The sequence below is a fragment of the Triturus cristatus genome, chromosome 1_1 (genome assembly GCF_964204655.1).
Source record: "Triturus cristatus chromosome 1_1, aTriCri1.1, whole genome shotgun sequence".
Classification (NCBI taxonomy): Eukaryota; Metazoa; Chordata; class Amphibia; order Caudata; family Salamandridae; genus Triturus; species Triturus cristatus.
This window is the reverse complement of record NC_140579.1, coordinates 99085827-99105806: the sequence shown is the minus strand read 5'-3', so window position 1 is coordinate 99105806 and position 19980 is coordinate 99085827. Positions and strand designations below refer to the sequence as shown.

General features: G+C 49.2%; 1 pseudogene across 1 annotated transcript in view; it reads left to right on the top strand.

The window, feature by feature from the left end:
• LOC146869617 (E3 ubiquitin-protein ligase TRIM11-like) overlaps positions 1-18468 on the top strand; it is a 109784-nt pseudogene extending 91316 nt beyond the window's left edge. Inside the window, exon 9 of the transcript XR_014962402.1 lies at positions 17876-18468. The product of XR_014962402.1 is annotated as an E3 ubiquitin-protein ligase TRIM11-like (transcript). The remainder of the gene's footprint in view (positions 1-17875) is intronic.
• Positions 18469-19980: the final 1512 nt, after the last annotated feature.

The following is a 19980-nucleotide window of genomic DNA, read 5'->3' as shown; positions in this document are numbered from 1 at the left end:
GCGGAAAAAACGGCCAGTGGCAGTAGTTAAAGAGAGAGATAGCAGGGGAAGATGGCCTGGCACAATCCAAGATGGCGCTCATTTGGGCTAAGCAGCTGCTCCCATTAGATGGGTGTGAAGGATCCAGAGCCCAGTGTCCGACAACATGCAAGGTGACGGCTCACCCACTCCTGACTTATTTCTAGCTCCAGGCCCAATGCCTTTCGTGGCAATCGGTGAGTGTGGGTTGCGGGTACCGGAGGTGGCTTACTGTGTCGGAGGAGAAGCAGGACACCGCAGTACCAGCACCTCTGGGCAAGTCAGCTTCTTGATCTTTCTAAGGACAGTACAGCGGGGAAATAAGTTAGGAGACAAGTCCAACCATTAGTTTCTCTGTCCAGGTACTAAGCCACACTTTGTGCAGGAGAGACGGGGGTCAAAACGGTCGGCAGATGAGCAAGCCCACTCCAACTCTGGAACTCTGTGATGTCCCCTGGATGGCAATATTCACCTGATACCCTGAACATTATGGCAAAATAGGCAGCAAAACATAGGAGCCATTTCTAAGTCGGCCAACTCACTTGTGGTCAAGCTGGGCCTTCTGGTATTCTTTAGTAAATCAATATTGGGAATAGCTAGTTTGGAGAAGGGACTCGTTTTTATAGGAGGCAGATCCTGAAACCAAGTTTTCTGCAATGGAATTTTTGACTTCTGATAGTAGTTTGCTCGCCCAATATCCTTGACTGAGGCCGGTACCAGCCAATCCCAAATCGCCTGAACTTTGTAATGACATGCTCTAAATACTTGACTGACGACTGATGAAAAAGACTTTTCAGGTTTACCCAGAAGTTTTTGTTGACATAGTCCAGAGAGAACCTTCTTCACATCTCTCTCACGTTGGTGATGGTCGTTTGAGAAAATAAATACAATTATTCATATAGAAGAACATGGAGTGTAAGTGAAGGTCAGAAAATATAGCGTTCATGAACCTTTGAACAATAGATGGAGCATTGCACAGGCCGAAAGGCATAACTGTATTCAAAGAGGCCAAGGGGACTTTGGAACTCTGTGTTCCACTCATCGCCTGGCTTGATGGGCATTAAGCGATAAACTTCCCTTATATCCAGCTTGGAAAATACATTTGCAAGGATATCAGAGATCAAGGGCACTGGTTACTGATCTTTAATTGTTATTTTATTTAGCTCCTGTAACACATGCATAGGCATAGTTGAGTTGAATCTCTCTTTGGAACCAAAAAATGATGATGCTCCAGCAGGACTGTCCATCCATTCTTTGTGTTTGTGTCAAGTTACTCCTTTTCTTGAGGTGACAAAGAAAAAAAGATTAGAGCAAAGGGCACAACAGCATCTGGAATAAGGTCTATTGTGCAATCGAAAGGACAATGCTGAGGAAGCTTTTCTTTTGAGGTTCATAGAAAACATCTAAAAAAAATTGGAAGGGCTACTACTAATATTTCGCAACAGAAGCTTTCGGATCTAAAGTTCCCTGGTGTATTTCTAAAATCTCTGCTTGAGCAGAGTAGTTTTGAAGTTGACGATCTAACATCTTTTTGAACTCCACCAAATGACCCAGAAAGTTATCCAGGAGAGGAGTAGCTCGAGAGACAAGAGAACTGGCACAAGCGAGGGCATTCCAATGGTGTCAACAATTATAAAACCTACCATGACGTTATCTGAGGTATGGATATGGGGTTGAAAATTTAGTGAATCCGGCAAATATCCAAAAACTCTTAATTTGTGATAATTCCTACTGAATTTTTGTTTCGCTTATCTAACTAACGGAGGGGCCAAAAATCTTTTTTAGAGTACTTCCAAGGACTGCCCAAAGGCAGTATTTTCATTAGTTAACGTTTGTACTTCAAGAGTCCATGTCAATAATGAAAGGCTATAAAAGTTAATGCCAAAATATGCAATCAGTAAACCCTCATATATTGATATGAGTTTTTAAACCTAAAATACCAATACATTATAGCTTAATGCATAGAACTTTAAAAACCAACCTCAAAAACAGATTGTTATATTAAAAATATGACATAAATACAATAGTTGCTCATATATTTACATCCAATCGTAAAACATCTAACACCTCATACTGTTTCATAATCATGAAAGTACTTCTAAAATATCCACCCAGCCTTCAACGTCGAATATTGGCTTGATGTAAAATCAGAGACAGAAAGGAGATCCGTGGGGCAGAGTAATAAGTGCAAATTAGCATAAAGTACCTTGAATAGGGCCACTATCGCAAGGACAAGGAGGCAGATCCCCAAGCCAAGTTTTCTGCAGTAGAAAAAGGAACCTAACACTTGCCTCGGCTCTGCTGAATTGTTGTAATCTCAGTTAAGAGGGACAAGCTTAAGGAAGAATTAAGTGGATTTCCCCGGTAGTTGAAGGACTTCGACTTTTCCAGGTGGACACGCCTCATTTGATATAACTGGGTCTTAGTATTGGAGGGCCCACAAGTGATAACAAATGGTTTAGAGTAATTTACCTTTAAATCCAAGTCCTCCATAAATGAGTCGAGCATGGGTTGGAGGCCATTGGCTGTTCTGGCAAAAAGGACTGCATCATCCGCATATAGTAAAATAGGGATGGGATGGTTTCCCGTCTGGGGTGTGTCTTTTCACTCCCGTGGTAAATAAAGACTAACCCTGTTTATATAAAGTAGAAAAAGAAATGGAGCGAGGATACAACGTTTAATCTCATTAGGAGGGTGCATTCTTCTAACGGGCCACAGTGAACCTTAACAGATGTTCCCCAATGTAGACGTCTTATCAGGGTGAACAATTCTTTTCCCACCCTCATCTGCTCCATTAAGGCCCAAAGTTTGGAGCCATGTACCAAATTGGAGGAGCTGGAGAGGCCCATAAGTGCTAAGTTGGTAATACCCTCCTCCCTGTGCCAAAAAGTAATTTCCAGCTAAAAGATACAGATTAAAACATTGATCCACAGTGCCAATTCTAGGTCGAAAACCCAAACTGCATTTCTGATAAAATATTTTCTTCAGCCTCAGTCTCCAAAGGTGACAGAAGTACTTGTCTCAAAACCTTAGCACTATAATCAATAAATAAAAATGGTACAACTAGGTGAATTACCTGAAGAGCCAAATTTGTACGGCTGTCAACAAATCCAGTACTTGATCCATGGTTTTAGTCTTTAGACATCACAATCTGTCAAGAGCTGCATTATAGGCTATTGAATCAAACATGTGAGAGGTTTTTGCACAGCGCACATTCTGAACACACGTATTTAAAGGTGCTATTGTGTGTGATAATGAGCAAAATTTTGGTTCGAGAAATATATTAGCCTTGGACCACACTGTTTGGTCAAGCAGGGAAGCCAGGATAAATCCCAGAATACAGCCACTAGATGGCTATTTCTTTCTGATATTAAAGGTTAATAATTTAATTCTTGAAAGATAAGATTAGAGGATTGGTGACAGACAGAATCCATATTTTACTTTTGGTAGTTATAAATACTGCGAACCTTGCCCAACAGTATAAGAGCGCTGCTGGATTCGCATGATGCTGAGCAGCAGCCAGGTTTCAAACCTGGTTCCTCAGCAGCGGTAGCCATGAGGCCCCATCGCCTCCAGTAAGTGCTCAGCTCGTTGCGGCTTCAGGTTCCAAGGGGACCTCAAGCTGAGCCCGAGCCTGGCCTCTGACTCGACCCGGGCTCTCAGTGGCTCGCCCACCTGCAGAAAGCTCATGCCTGCTATGTGCTTTGTGGCTTCTTTACAACACAGCTCTAGATGCCATTAATTTGCACTCCATAAAATGTTGGCCCTGAGTTGTGTCTATTTGATTGTATAAATGTTTACTCTATATTTACAATTTGTTTTGTAAACAGTTACACATGGTGACCTATCGGAGGTTTTCTGAGCTCAATCTTTGATTGCACATCATCTGCATTTGTGTATAATATGCATAATTGAGATGCAAGCCTTTGTTAATTTCGGATGAGATGTGTGCTTGTATAAGAGCAGTCTGAGCTGTGTGCTGTGTGATCACAAGCAGAGTGATGTACTCTAGGGAATGCATAATGAAGGGGGTGTCTCTGTGATTGCAGTGTGAGCTGTGTTCCCCTGAGTGTAGGGTGAGCAGCGTTCTGTCTGAATGCAGGTTGAGGGGTGGCCTTAGTGAGTGCAGGGTGATTTGTGTGCCTGTGCATACAAGGTGAGCAGTGTTCTTCTATGAATGCAGGTTGAGGGGTGGCCTTTCTGAGGGTAAGGTGATTTGTGTGCCTGTGCATACAAGGTGAGCAGTGTTCTTCTGTGAATGCAGGTTGAGGGGCGGCCTTCTGAGGGTAAGGTGATCTTTGTGCCCGTGAGTGCAAGGTGAGCTGCGTTCCTGTGTGCATGCAGCATAGCTTAATATAAAAGAGCAGGTCAGTTTTCGCTTACTTTTCTTTTACGGATGTGGCTGCTACCTTTGCCATTGATGCTAATCTGAACTTGCTCAACTGCTAACTACTAGGAGTGGTTTCTTAGCAACTCTGTACATTCAACACCCTAGTCAAAACTTCCCTAATCTCCAGTAAATACAAGTCTATACCTACCCTTGACAAGTGGACCCTATCACCTCAAAAAAAAATAATTCCACCGTGTCAAACGTAATCTCCCTATGCGCAATCCTGTAGCAACCCAAATCCCTGCAATAACGCACCATTTCTCAGTTCATCTTTCCCCAAGCCCTGTCCACCGCCCTAGGATTAATAACCCCTCTCCAAACCCTACGCGGAAGAAACTCCGTCAAATGACAGAGCACCCGGACCACTTGCGCTTTAACAGGGCCAGGTCCCTCCTCCTGCTTCTCATAAGGACCAAACCCTTCTCCCTTACCATGTAATTTTCCCCCAGGTGAATCAACAAAATTCGGGGCATCTACCAGCCACCAACATACCATTCAATAAACGCATAAGTTCCTTCCACAGCATGCCTCCCCGCCCTTTCCACAAAACCTTGAAGAAATCTTTATTAAAACCCAGATGTTCTCCAAAATAGCTGGACCGCGTCCGTCCCTGGGCCCACTTCATGAATTAATGCCCCACTATCTATATGGTCACTTCCTTAGCGAGGGGGCCCGCGACCGAACCTGAAATAAAAAACTGCGTGAACATACAAAAAACACATAACCGCGCTATATACCTCCTGCGGCGCCGCTAGCGTAACTCTTGTCACAGTTTGGATACCATCCTTATTGCCCCTCGTGAACGTTACTCTCTTGGATCCCCATTTGTGCCCCCCCACGACAGTTACCTGGTGATGCAGAGGTCTCCATCCCGTCATCGCCCCCCTCCCCATAGTCTACCCAAGTCCTCCCTATCCTTCCCATTTTGCACTCCCAGTGAGGTGTCCCCACAACACCGGCCTTCCATGAATTGTGCCTCTTCTCTCTAGCCATTATTGCCTCCTGCAGCTCCACCTCTGCTGCTTTTTATCCATCAGCAAACGAGCCTCCCGCAAGCGGGATTCCAACTCAATGCCCCAAAATCAAGAGCCGTACTGCGCCCCATAGGTTGGTCCATGCTAAAGGCACTCCAATTTCCCTCATGATCTCTTTGAACTGTCGAGTGCTGCCTGGCATTCCGTGGAGTCTAAGGTGCCATCACAGAGGAAGTCATCCAGTTAGTGCATTATCACTGGTGACCCGTGTGCCTGGAAAACCATCACTGGAGGAATGTACTGAAAAAATTCAAGGTACGACCAGACATAAAGCCGCCCATCGGTAATGCTTTGCCCACGTACCATTCACCTTTGAAATAGATGCCCAAGAGGTCCCCATCCTCCGGGTGGACTGAAAGCAATCTGAAAGCTGACTATGTCGCATGCTGCCCTGTCCGCTGTTGCGCCCGTGGTCACTTACCAGTGACATGGCCACGTCAACCGGCTAATCAAACACCATGTCCTCAGTGCCATCGCTACATTCATGCACCTCATTGCCTTCCGGCCATAACAAATGCTGGCATAACCGGAATTGCCCTTGCCTTCCTGGGCACCACCACCAAACTGTAAAGCCAAACTGTCTCTCTGCAACGGGGCCCGCCATGCAAGCCTCGCGCTCTTCTTGGTCCCCTGCTGGCTGAAATTGTCCGTTTGTCGCCTCCCACCCTGGGGCCTCTAAGACCCAAAGAAAACCGTTTGTAAACCCGTCCCATGGCGCCTTCGCTGTCTCCTGGTTGTTCTAACCGCGTACTACTGCCCTGGATTTGACCAACCTAATTGGTGTACAAGCCTTTTGGCCCGCCCCTCTAGCCCCCCTTCCCCCCCAAAAGGCTGCTGCTGCTGACCCCCCCCTGCCTGTGGATCCACTTGGTGCCACTGCTGGCCCCCTGCTTGGCGGGCCGCCCCCAAAGCGATTAACCAAGGCGTGTCTGCCCCCGCATTTCGAGCAGTCATTCCTGAATCTACAAACGTCCCGTGTGCACATTCCCTTATTAAACTCCCAGCAGGCCCCTGCAGAGGCAGTCTGTCCCCTGCCTGTACCCTCTCCCCAGGTGGGCTGCCCCTGAGAAGGCCCATAAACGAGCGATAGCCCGCTGGCCATGAATACCTTCTTCCCCGCCCTGGCGGACCCCATCGTGTGTTGCCACAGGTCCGTATCCAACTCCCCCATTCTGCTTCTGTATCCCATGCCATATGAGCTCTAAACTCTGTGTCTTACTGAGCCCAAGCGTATCCTTCCCCTGTGATCTGAGCCTTCCTAATGACGTCCATATACTTAAAAAGGGGCACGCACCTCACCGGGTATTTTTCGTAATATACGCAGGCATATATTAGAAACGCTGCCGTCCAGTTTTCTATAGTGAGGGGCACCCTTGGCCGCTTTGCCAATTCGTATTCCACCTCCTTTGACCCTTCCTTAGCTCGCACCTCCCTGTGCAGCAGCTTGAGCATTTCCACATACTCTCCCTTCCATATACGCTCTTTAGTGGCCAACATCAGATGCGCGCCCAATGGCTTTGTCACTCCCATATAGGGCAGCTTCTTGATTTTCAAATCCTTGCTCTTCAATTTTACGTCCGACTCTCCTGTCCCTGCTGCCCCCGCGTCACCTGCCGTCTTTGCCTTGGCATCATCCCCTACACTTACCGCTGTCTTGTCCGCGTCCTCCGTGCCTACTCCCACATCTAACACACATTTACACCTGCTTAACCTCCCCCACGCTTCCCCCACCCCTTCCCCCTCCAGTTCCCACCGAAACCATCACAGGTTTCACCCTTTTGTCCTTCTCTTTACCTGGCTCCAATAAGGGTGCTGTCTCGCTGTAGCCCGCCTCGCCACTGGAGCGGTTGCTGCTGCCAACCCAGCTGTCCGACCCATAGGCTCAGTCTGGCGTCATGACATCTGCAAAGTACTAGAAACAACAAAATTCGGCCCCCCGCACTCCCTTCCTCGCTTTCCCTCCATTCACCCTCCTCCAGACTATCCTCCTCATAATGTAACTCTTCGGGCTCCAGCTTCCCCCAATTCCTGTCTACAGGGGGTGCCGACTGCCCTCTCTTCTGATCCCCGATATGAAAGCCATGCATAGTCCTGCGTCCTCGATGTCCCGTTGAGGGCCATCGGGTGTTGGGGCCAGTGAGACCGTTCAGGGCCTACTTATGCCGGCCACAACGGGCTCCCCTACCGGTACAGGGCATTGCGCGCGGGGCTCCACCCTCCCGCACCTCGGCGCCTATGAGCCGCTCCCAGCTCTGCCAAGTCTGGCTCCCGCCGCTGTTCCACCGCCTGCAACAACAAGGAATGGTCTTGTGTGCTGGGCCTAAATTCTTTATCCCTCCCCACCCCTTGCCTCCTCCTACCTACTCCCAGAGTATTAGCCACCCAATGACGCCTTCCTCTGCTAAGGTCTATCGCAACCCCCCCAAACCTATCAACCCCTCGTCACTCCATTCCAATCTTCCCAGACTCACACACCAGCCCGACCCAGCCCCCATCGAGCCGGAGCCCAGACCTCCCCCAAACCCACCCTCACACCTGACCCTTCGCCTGCCTGGTCCTCCTGCCTAGCTTCCAGACCCAGAGACCCCCAATGCGCCATTTAAGCATCAATCTGCTCCCTCCTTGACAAGCCCCGTTCCTCCTCATGCCTTGAGGTAAAGATATCCAGGCCCCCCAATCCCGACCCCCCCCGACCCACGCTCCTCTGGGATACCCTCCTCCTCCAGGGCCCAGCCTCCCTCCCCCTTTCCCTCCCACCGCACCCGAGAAAGCCCCCACCTCACCCCAACCTACCCTTCCCTCCAGCGCGTCCTGCCCCAACTCTGCAGGAGCCTGCATATAGTGCCCAGCTGCAAACCCCCTTCCACATGTGGCCCACAAGGCCCCCTTGCTCCCCTCCACTCGGCAGGCTCTCAAAGAGAGGGGCAGCCCTGCCGGTGGGCCCCCGTGTACTCTTTCCCTCCCCGCTCTCCACAACTATACCCGTGCCTGGAGCCCCTTCCCCCTATGCGCAGTGCTGCTCCAGGGCCTGGCCGGTGAACCATGCAGCCCTCTTCTCCGGTGGGCCCCGCCTGCCTCCGGTCTCGCCAGGGCCTCCAAGGAGACGAGAGGCTCTGGTGCATCCCTCCCAAGCGGGGCCACTCTCCTGGTATAGGAGCTGCCCTGCACCTTCGCTGAACCGACCGGGGAGATGCGAGACGCGCTCTGCCGGCGAGCCCCGCCTGCAAACTCTCCTGCCTCAGCCTCGACACCTACTAGAGGCTGTGGCTCTGTGTCATCACCCCAGGCCGCCCGCACGCCACTCTTCCGGCCCGGGTCACTCACCTGCCAGCGCGTCGCCCTCTTGGCGGATGAGCAGGCCGCGATGACGGCAGCCACCCCGTCGGATGCGCGCCTCACCGTGCGTGCGCCTTGCCATGCACGTGGGTTCCGACGCCTCGGGCATAATTAAATAGAGCTGGCCGGCCTCACTGAGCAGCCGGACCACCTCCAACACTCTCCAGTCCTCGCCAGCCATAAAAGATCGTCAAATGCCCGGTAAATCCCGTAAACCAAACTGTGCTAACTCTAATCCCTCACAAAATTCTAACTACAGCTACACTCCCAGCCACCAGGTCACCAAACCTAAACTGGTGGCCCGGGAGAGGGAGGGCTAACCCCTTAAACCCTTTGGGCTATAAATTAAATTGGGCTACATTTGGGCTATACTCAACGTAGCCCAACAAAATTGCAAAAAATTCCCGCTGCCGGCCGCCCCTCCCCCTCCCAAAGCTACCCTTGGGGAAGACCTTGCGGGCTCGGGTGCCCCCCAAACTCCTATTCTACGTGACGACAGGCACTCCCTCGAGTGCACAGTTATAGTTCCAGCGGCTGCTCTGCTTCCGTTTTGAAGTGCTATAGCGCCACCTGCTGATCATAGCAGCACACCTGTTTAAGTCAGTTCCAGTCTGCAACAATGTTGTCTGCTGATGGTGAACAGTGATCAGCGCACTCTGGGGTTGTAATATCTGCATTGATGCAGTGATTCGCACTCTGAAAATATAGTTAGCAAAATATTAATTTAGTCTATTTTTGTGACCATTTTCAGATTTACTGTGATTACATTTTTCAGTCACAATTTGTCCACTTTCAGCCAACAGTGTATGTTGTCTTGTTTTACATTGGGTATTCTTTCTGTTCTGATTAGGAAGAGCATAGTCATGCAGAATGCCAACATTCCCACACCTTTTCTTGCTGAGCCAGGAGTGCAAACATTTAAGTGGAAGCAATGGTATACAAACTTTGATAGTTACCTCATTGTGTTTGATGGTAAGAAATATAAAGCGGCAAGGAAACTAGCCTTATTGTACAATTGTTTAGGTGCTGAAGGTCAAATATTTTTTTATCATTTACCTATGGCCATTCAACCACCTGATGCAGAATGGGAAGTCTATACTGAATCTATAAACATGTTACACAACTATTTCAAGACAACACAAGTGTAATCGTGGAATGCCTTAGATTCTTCACTCGTAAACAGTCTCAACATGAATCAGTAGACAGTTTTTTGGTGGAACTAAGAGCCCTGGCGTCAACGTGTGAATTTGTTGGCCATTTAGATAGTTACTTTAGAGATCAGATTGTAGTTAATTGTCATGACAAAAAATTGTTGTGTTGTCGTAATCCTAATCTGCATGAGACCTAGAAATTGTTAGGGGAATTGAATGGTCACTGATGGCCTCTAAAGTACTAATTAGAGGAAAAGACCTGGTGAAGGTTGAAAAAGCGAATCCGGTCGTGGCAAAATCCAAATATTAGCTTAGCGAAAGAGAGTAGACCCTCAACAAACATTACTCCCAAATCATGTTTAGGTGTGGGTTGAAAAAAAAATTGGCATGTTTTAAAGGCTGCATTGCTTTAGGTAAAGCCTGTTTAAAGTGCAGGAAAGTGGGGTATTTCCAAGGATGTGCAAGAATGTTCATGGAGTCGGTGTATCGGGGATAAAGAGAACCTGGACGTTCATGACGAGGTATCCGAACACAGTGATAGTGGGGTAGTGTTATCCATTAAAATGATTGAGACTCCACAAGATTCCCCCAAGGGTGGTGATCCAGTGTGCTATAGGGGAGGTGAAAGTAGCATTCACTGTGGATTCGGGCTCACCTATAACGCTTGTCACTGAGAAGTTGTTTGAGAGAGTGGAGTGCAGTCCAATTGTTCCCTCTAGAACGCATTGATATGATGGGGTATTGGCATTTAAGGTTATCACATAGACAGTACCTATCAGGAGTCCATCCAGAATCCTGCCGCCCCCACCTTGTCCCCGGAAGTATAAATGAACCACATCGCATTGCACAGTCAATATTTCCGGTTCCTACGTCAGACCACAGCCACAATTTACATAATCAGGAGAAAAAGGTCTATGCATCATCTAATTAGCATCCCTGCCGAGATACTGATGTCAGTCATGTGACAACCTTCGCCACAGCCCATGAACCCCCTTGGACACATCACCTGATTGACACCTTCCCAGACTATGGAGCCCAGAGGAGAAAACAGCCTGACACGTGACTGACTCCTTCCCAGCCCATGAACCCCCTTGGAGACATCACCTGACTGACACTTTCCCAGCCCATGAAGCCCCGAGGACACAGCAGCCTGACAGGTGACTGACTCCATCCCAGCCTGTGAAGCCCCATAGAGACCGCATCCTAACACAGGACTGAGTCCTTCCCAGCCCATGAAACCCCAAGGAGACAACAGCCTGACAGGTGACTGACACCTTCCCAGACCATGAAGCCCCGAGGAGACAGCAGCCTGACAGGTGACTGACTCCATCCCAGCCTGTGAAGCCCAATAGAGACCGAATCCTAACACAGGACTGAGTCCTTCCCAGCCCATGAAACCCCAAGGAGACAACAGCCTGACAGGTGACTGACACCTTCCCAGCCCATGAAGCCCCGAGGAGACAGCCTCCTGACAGGTGACTGACACCTTCCCTGCCCATGAAGCCCCGAGGAGACAGCAGCCTGACAGGTGACTGACTCCATCCCAGCCTGTGAAGCCCCATAGAGACCGCATCCTGACACGTGACTGACTCCTTCCCAGCCCATGAAACCCCAAGGAGACAACCGCCTGACACGTGACTGACACCTTCCCAGCCCATGAATGCCCGAGGAGACAGCAGCCTGACAGGTGACTGACTCCATCCCAGCCTGTGAAGCCCCATAGAGACCGCATCCTGACACGTGACTGACTCCGTCCCAGCCCATGAAACCCCAAGGAGACAACCGCCTGACACGTGACTGACTCCTTCCCAGCCCATGAAGCCTCGAGTACACAGAAAGCCTGATCGCCGTGGCTCGTGTAACATCACGCACGGGGTCGGTTGTTCACAATAATAAATAAAGTGCGTGCAGGGGGGCGGCTCGTGCTAGGGGCGATGGAGGAGGGTGGGGTTTGTTTCTGGGCACAGAGAGCGCGAGCAGCCTGGGGCTTTGTTATAAGAGCCATACAAGAAGACCCCTTCAAATACATAAATACCCACCAGAAAAAAATAAAACTAATTGTACATTACAATAACAGCAGATAAAGAGGGGGAAATGTGGGGCGCACACTTGCATGAAATTCAAAAACACACACAAATCCACGCAGCGGTATTAACAAGCATTGGCATAGCCAATGGGTCTCGCCTTTGGGAACTTATAAGTGTTTAGCCATGCAACAGTTGCATAACTAAATACTTATAAGGTCCCAAAAGCGAGACCATTGGCTATGCCAATGCTTGTTTTTTTTAAATCAGTTTGTTGGCTTTTAGCAATACATGAGGAAAACAGCAGATTCACAAGGTAAGCCATACATGGCAAGGATCTTTACATAGAATAACCAATATTCATATATAGCAGTCATAAATGATAGCGGATTAAACATTTTCTGAGAGGTAGATTGCAGGGGGGCAGCTGTGCCAAGACTGACACAGGGGTCAGGGTAATGCTGGGGATTTCACGCAACTCAGCTGATGAAAAGTTAACTCTACATGTTTCTAATTCTGTCTCATTAACAGCGAAGGTAATTGTTTAACCAGCAAGCCGCCCCACCCTCTTTTTACGCGACTTACAGTCGTATTGACTTACAATCAATGTATTAACCTCCTTATCTTTCATGCTGTATTTTTTTATCCCTGGATTTGCTTCCTTACTGCCTGCCTACTATGTAATGCAATTTTCGTTCTTCTTTTTTCTGTACAGTATGTAAAGCGCTCTGATACCTACGGGTCAAGCTAGCGCTATATAAAACTTTTAAAATAAAAATAAATCATGGGGAGTGTTGTGGCATTGGTGTATGTGGCCCAGCCCCCAAGGGAGCCCCTTTGCTTTACTGACGCCGGCGCTGCAGTGTGTGCGCTCTCATATGCACCCTCAAGCATCATAGACTGGGAGCCTCGAGACCGGCTTCCAAGAAGTACAGACACTTTGATACATGCTTGTTAGTGTTACCCTCCAAAAAGTACCTTCATAACATGAATGGGCAGCGCAGTGCTATCGTGGTTGACTCTGTAGTACACTGGTGGGAGAGAGCCGTAAGTGCGAACGGCTCTGACTGTCCTGTGTCGGGTGCACCCTGCCCGTATAGCTTCTGGAAGCGCCCAGCCCTGCCAAGTACCACGCATCTGGCAGTAGACTAATGCATTTAAGTGTGGTGGTCCATGTCACCAAGCTGAAACAAGCATTTGCAATGCATCAGGTCTCGCATTGACGCAAGTTTGAGCTATTGGCATTGTAAATGACAATGCCTTTTGTTTATGTTTTGGTTTTCGAAACCTAAAACGCATTGTAATTTACAATGCCATTAGCTTAAACTTGTATAAATGCAAGACCTGTTGCATTGCAAATGCTTGTTTATTTTGAGAGGGAGAGTACCAGCACTTCTCAAGAGAAATGCTATACTTTTAATAGGAGAGTACCGGCACTTCTCAGAAATAAGCAGGTACTCTGCTACAGAGTACCTGCACTTCTATCTTTCCATTTCAAGCACTGGCTAAAAGGTATATATTTTCACACACAGGACTCTAATGGATATCATGTTACAATACCAAAACAAAAGAGCTATTCAGGTGCAGAAACTGAAATTGTGGAATAATGCACATTCAACATTCAAATGTATACAAAAACGTAAACTTTTCATAGCTGAGCAAGCTATTTGAGAATTCTCCTCTATGATGCCAGGCATTTCAGTAAGGCTTTGCACGTCAGAGACAGGCACATCTTGGTAGTGTTGAGCAAGAATATGACTGCAGCTGGTGTGTCGGGAGGGGCCCTTGAGATGGTGTTGCCAAGGGGGCCCCGGTAATTCAAATAAACTGACGCAGGTTATCAGTGCGGTGTGGCCTGCAAAGAAATACTCGGACGCAGTGACGCTGATTGACACGCCTCGCAGACAAGGTCATGATACCCCTAGAGGCCACCACATCTGGCAGATCCCAATATTTGTTAACCACTCCTCTGGTGACCACGGGGTCTAACCATTATTGCAGACTGTGAAAGGGGTGTAGCCACGAGTCCCCCGTTCACACACATTAATTAACCCTTCCTGCGCTCCAGTTACGTCACTGGAGCGAAACTACATGCAGCTACTATGTTAAGGCAATTTTTCGAAAATCCACAACATTCGCATATGGTCTGACGCAGACACTGTTCAGGGACTCTGCCCGGTATAGGATCAGAACCAGGCGCTGCCAAGGATCTCTGCTCTAATAAGTACTGGGACTATTAGCAACCTCTTTCTGCAGGCATAGCCTGAATCAGAATTACAGACTGTATATAGCACTGGGCTACAGGTGCATTTTGGATTAGAACAGGGGACTGCCTGAAATCAGAGACGGTCTTTTTCTAAAGTAAATCAACATTTACAAAGCAAAAGGATTCGGTACCATTCTGTTTCTCATGCGGGAGGGGCCGCTACTTGGCCTTGCGCAACACATTCATGAATACAGCATAAACACGTTTAAAAAAAGATGATATAGCCTTATCGACTTGGGTTTTGAATGCCGCCTTGCTCTGCGATGTAACGGAGTGATTTTGCAGCAGAAGGCTTCCTAAATTAAACCTGAACTCTCCAAATACCTTCTTAATAACCGTTGCCCAAAACAAAGAAGCTCCGTGTATATTTTTGCCACACTTTCAGCGGGTTCGTATCCTCTGCATTGAGATCTGGTAATTTAGCCTGTTGCGCTGCAAATATAGAAATATCACCTCTCGCTGAGCAAAAGCCCAATATCTCATTAGAAAGGAAAATAGCAGAAAAGGGGAGTACAAACGCTGTCAGTTGCGACAAGGAGGGACCGGAAACCTCCGGAGGCTTGTATATTTTCTAGGAAAGATTATTCACTGCCAGGCTGTATAAATCATGACAGAGCTCGGAAGCGGTATTGGGCTGGAAAATGAACGAGAAATGAGACTGCCGAGTTTGGTTTTTACATGAAAGTCGAATGTGGTGGTGAGAGTTCGAACGACGTCAAGTTTTCGTAAAGCGCATGCCCCCAAAGTTTTGCTCCTAACCCCAATATAAAGGCAAGTTACAATAAAAAATGTATTTTTAAAAAAACAGTGCGTGTTTGAACACCGGCGTTACTGTTGCCAAATCTATGTAGCACTAATGAAATGACAAGTTAACCTGACAATTCAAACAACTTTCTTCACACTGATATTCGAAACCAGTGTTTAACTCGCTGGCATCTTACCACCTTTCCACAGACCAAGGTAGTAGTTGGTACCAATAACAAGCAGGAAGTGGGATAAGGGATGGGGTAGGGCACGTCGCGCCCTCTAAGGGGAGAGAGGCACGCAGGCTGACAAATGGTGAGCACTTTCGCGGCCGCTCTGATGTTCTCAGTGGCCGCACGGCTCACTGAGAACATCAAAGCAGCTGCGAAATGATCACGCAGGCTGCCAAATGGTGCGCGCGCCCGGCGCACATGCACTGTATTTGGAGGCCTGAAAAGCACTAGTTTGCACTTCCAAATCCCCCATTTACTAAAGCTCTCGCCAGAGCAGCGCTAAAGCGCTGGCTCAGGCGAGACCTAAAAATGAGAATTCCCGCATATTAGCTCCTCCTCAGCTGTGCCTGTCGAGCACAGCGGCCCGGAGAGTGATGGCTGGTTAATTATAATAAGCTGCTGGAGCGTCGAGGAGGGCAGGCAGTGTACGCGCTGCAGCTCGCCAGACTTTTGGGCTGGCTGAGCTCGCAGCAAAAAATAAGTGATATAAAACGCCACAATAACAAGGAGATAGATTAAAAACATAAACAAATGGGGGAATTTATTTCCCCATTAATGTGCATTGAAGAGGAGCAGTTCTGCGCACGCATGCGTACCTTATTGCAACAGTATACCAAACATTGAAACATGTTCCTCGTATACGAAATGTGCAAGTCATATTTTGCATAAAATATGTCTGCATATGACTTTCATGCTTTTATTGAAAGCTGAATCACCTCTCGGCAAACATGGCTTGTTTTATGTGAGATTACCGCCCTGGTTGTAGGCAAGGCTAGAGCACATGCAGAAACTGAGAAAAACATACCTAGACCTTCCGCCAAGGACACAATTTCAAAATAGAGGAGGTACTTGTGAGTCAAAAGCGGTCACTTCAGCGGCCCGCAGCGCATGGCACAGTTTATCTTGTTCAGCAAGTTACCAGCAGCAGGAGAGCAGGGAGGAAGCGGCATTGGTTCTCATCAAGCTGAGAAAACTGCGACAGTCTGTGTATGGAAACAAAATTTGCTCTGTTGCTTCAGTCAGTGCCCATCTTGTTTATATTTTGTGTAATATTCAAGTAACTGGCCGCCTCTAGTACAACCATTTCTTAATGCCCAGGCCATTGAGAGAGGGCTGTGTGCAGGCGTTGTCCAACCAGAATTATTTGGGAATGTGAGCATAGGCAGGCAGCTCTAGCAAGAGTCACTGTGAAACAAAAGAAAGTTTGTTTGCACAAGGTATTTGTTTTGAAACGTATGTCATGCAACCAAAGAAAGTTTGTTTACACACAGCATTTGTTGAACAAGCAGGAAGTGGGATAAGGGAGGGGGGTAGGCGGAGAGAGGCACGCAGGCTGACAAATGGTGTGCACTTTCGCGGCCGCTTTGATGTTCTCAGTGGCCGCGCGGCTCACTGAGAACATCAAAGCGGCCGCAAAAGTGTTCACGCAGGCTGCCAAATGATGCGTGTACCCGGCACACATGCACTGTATTTGGAGGCCTGAAAAGCCACTAGTCTGCACTTCCAAATCCCGCTTACTAAAACTAAAGTGCTGGCTCAGGCGAGACCTAAAAAGCTTTTGTGAGACAGTCATAAAGACTCGATTTTGGCGACGCACAAGGTTCAGGGGTGGGCTGCTGGTGTGTTCGTGGTCACCTGGGGCCAGATACAGTCCCCAGCTCTGCCTGGAGTTAAGAGAAAGGCCCGTGTAGTCACCAAAGCACAACCCGCCTGCTTGTCTTCCCTCCCCCCATGCACCTCTGCATTTCCATCAGTCTCAGCCAAGCCCTCTTTAGTCACTCAGCAGTCAGTGCTGCCGAGTACAATAACCTGCATTTACAAACCAAGAATGGACTGCCCCTGAATACTGAGTCGTGTCCAGTGGTATCCACCTAGAAAGGATGAAAGGCTGGGAGAGCCCAATGTGGGGGTTCCTATGAATGATTTACTTGTTAAATGGGGGCTCGGCCCACCACAGAGTTACCCTTTCCATCCTATTCAGACCGCAGAGCCTCACTGCCCCCTCTCTATTCTCCCCCCCCCCCCCCCCACACACACTCCCCAGTGACCTTGGACCGTGCCGGTTGGTCAGCAGGACCGTGGACAGGAAATAACTGTATAGGTGTTACATTTAGAGTCGGACCTCCACCTATTTTGCCCCCTGCAGATCTCAGCTCATTCTCAATAAACAAACCAGAGTCTCTTGTGAGGGCTGGGACTGCCTGCCAGATATGGTTTCTATCACGCTGAGGGTCAGGCCCTGATAGGAACCCGTCTCGGCACCTGGTGTTTATCACCGGTAGGACCCGGCAGACTTAAAGCCCTGCCCATCCTCATTCAGTTGTGAGCTCTCGCACCTGTGAGCTATAATAACCTGATACTTACAGCACTTACAGACAGAAACACTTCACCAAAGGGTGTTTTAAAAAGAAGCTGTGACGATGACTATACACTTAGGGGCAGATTTACAAACCCCGTGCGCCACTTGTGCGTCACTTTTCCCATGTTAAAAGTGACGCAAAAGTGGCGCAAGGGGCTTGTAAATCTGCCCCTTAATTACTACGATTAAAAGGGGTGCTGCTAGTGAAATGAGGATGACGTCAGTCGGGGTGGGGCTGCTGCAGCGACGGGCTGAGTATTAGTGATGTCTTTATTGTGGACGGGTGATCTCTGAGCTCTCATCTCGTCTCTCTCTTGCAGCTGCGGTGACCCTGGATCCGGACACTGCACATCCGGAGCTCGTCCTGTCCGAGGACGGAAGGAGCATGAGGGACGGAGACACAGACCAGGGTCGCCCCGACACGGACCAGAGATTCGATCCTGTCGTCGCTGTCCTGGGGAGGGAGAGGCTGAGCTCCGGGAGGCATTACTGGGAGGTGGAGGTGGGGGGCAAGACGAGCTGGAGCCTGGGGGTGTGTGACGAGGCTGCGAGCAGGAAGGGGGAGATCACACTAGCACCTGAGGATGGATACTGGACAGTGTGGCTCAGAGATGGTAAATACAAAGCTGGCTCCTCCTTTCCCTCCCTTCTGACCCCCGTGTGCCCCCCAGGGCTGTGGGTCTCTTCCTGGACTATGAGGCGCGCAGGCTCTCGGTGTACAATGTAGGTGACCGGTCTCTGCTCTTCACCTTCTCCGGGACCTCCTTCCCCCCCACCCTGCGGCCCTTCTTCAACCCAGGTCTCCAGGATGGAGGGAGGAATGTGGTGGCGCTGCGGGTCCGGCCGGTGACACAAGAGTGAGAGCAGCTCCGGGTGAAACTGTATCCAGAGCCCTCCCACATGAAGCCATTGTTTCTAAGCATTGTTCAGGATGGTAGGAATCAGGGCTCGAGTCGGGGTACCACGCGGGTGGACGGCGTCCCCCCACTTATTTTACCAGGTTTTTCCGGGTGGACGCCGTCCCCCCTGCCCAAAAGCTGGACAGCATTGTGTGAGCAGAGAGCCCGGGTGGGAGGGAAGTTTCCCGTAAATTACCAAAGATATGCTAATATTTGTAATTGGAGACTTTAAGAGGCACCGGTGGTGTGTGCAGGCTGGAGTGATTGGGAGGCGGAGCGAGCAGGCGTTGGCAGTTAACGCTTGGAATGTGTGTCCTTCTGTATCTTGTGCACTTTTGAGCACTTCGTTGTGCAACTGGGGCACCCCCTGGGGGAGTGGGGGGGAGGGGGGGTTGCAAAGGACATCGAGTAACAGACCAGGGGTAGCAGTGCTGTGAAATGCCCCGTCATCTAAAGGCATATGAATACTCATGAGATTCCTGTTGTGACGTCACTTCCGGTGACAGCGTCCCCCCACTGCTTTTCATGAGATTCCTGTTGTGACGTCACTTCCGGTGACAGCGTCCCCCCACTTCTTTTTTTAGGACTTGTGCCCTGGTAGGAATGCACATTGGAACAGCGGTGTCGTTTCTAGATCCGCTTCTGTTTGCGTTTCAATCCTCCGCTCTGTGAAGAGGAGCGAAGGGATTTGTTTCCGAAGCCGAAGGTGCTGCCCCTTGTACTTGAGTGCTGCTGAGCACTGGCAAGCAAGTGCAGGGTAAGGCTTCCTGCTGCCCCTCCCCCCTCCCGGAGTACAGCTCCCTCCGTGGTCAGGGTCACGGCTGGGAGTGAGGGTGATGATGCCCCCCCGCCTCCCCACACACACACTTTTCAAGGTTCCCCCCACACACACTTTTCAGCCCCCCCCCCACACACACACACACACTTTTAAGGGTCTTCTTCGGTGATGCCCACCCCCAGTGCTTTAACCCCTTCAGTGCCCATGACGAGCTGGACTCGTCATGTGCTGCGGTGGCGCTGTGCCCATGACGAGTCCAGCTCGTCATGAACTCCGCCCGCTAATGCAAAGCGCGGCACTGGGCGGGGAAAGGGGCGGGCATGCAAGGGGTTAAATGGAAAAAAATAAGTGCAGGTACTCACCAAATTGAAATGTTTTTCTAGGGGTGGGGTTTGGGGCGGGGCTATGGGGGCGGGTCTACTGACAATGCTAAGGGACCCGGCCAGAGACACACATTTAATTTGACTGAGATTCAATTGATTCGCAGATGTGCAGACTGATACTGAGATGCAAAACATACATTCACCTTAGCTACTCAATGCAAATTTGCTTCTAATCTAGCCTGAGAACAATTTGTTTACGCTTCACTAAATAGGCCAAGAATCTTCACAGCAGCTAAGTCTATTCACAAAACCCAGCAAAACGTGAGGAAAGCAGATTAAATCGGAGTAATTGTCCTATTACAGGGTCGCCCCTAAGGCTGCAGTGTCTCTGCCCTCTCAGAAGAAAAAGAGTGGGTGCCCAAAAT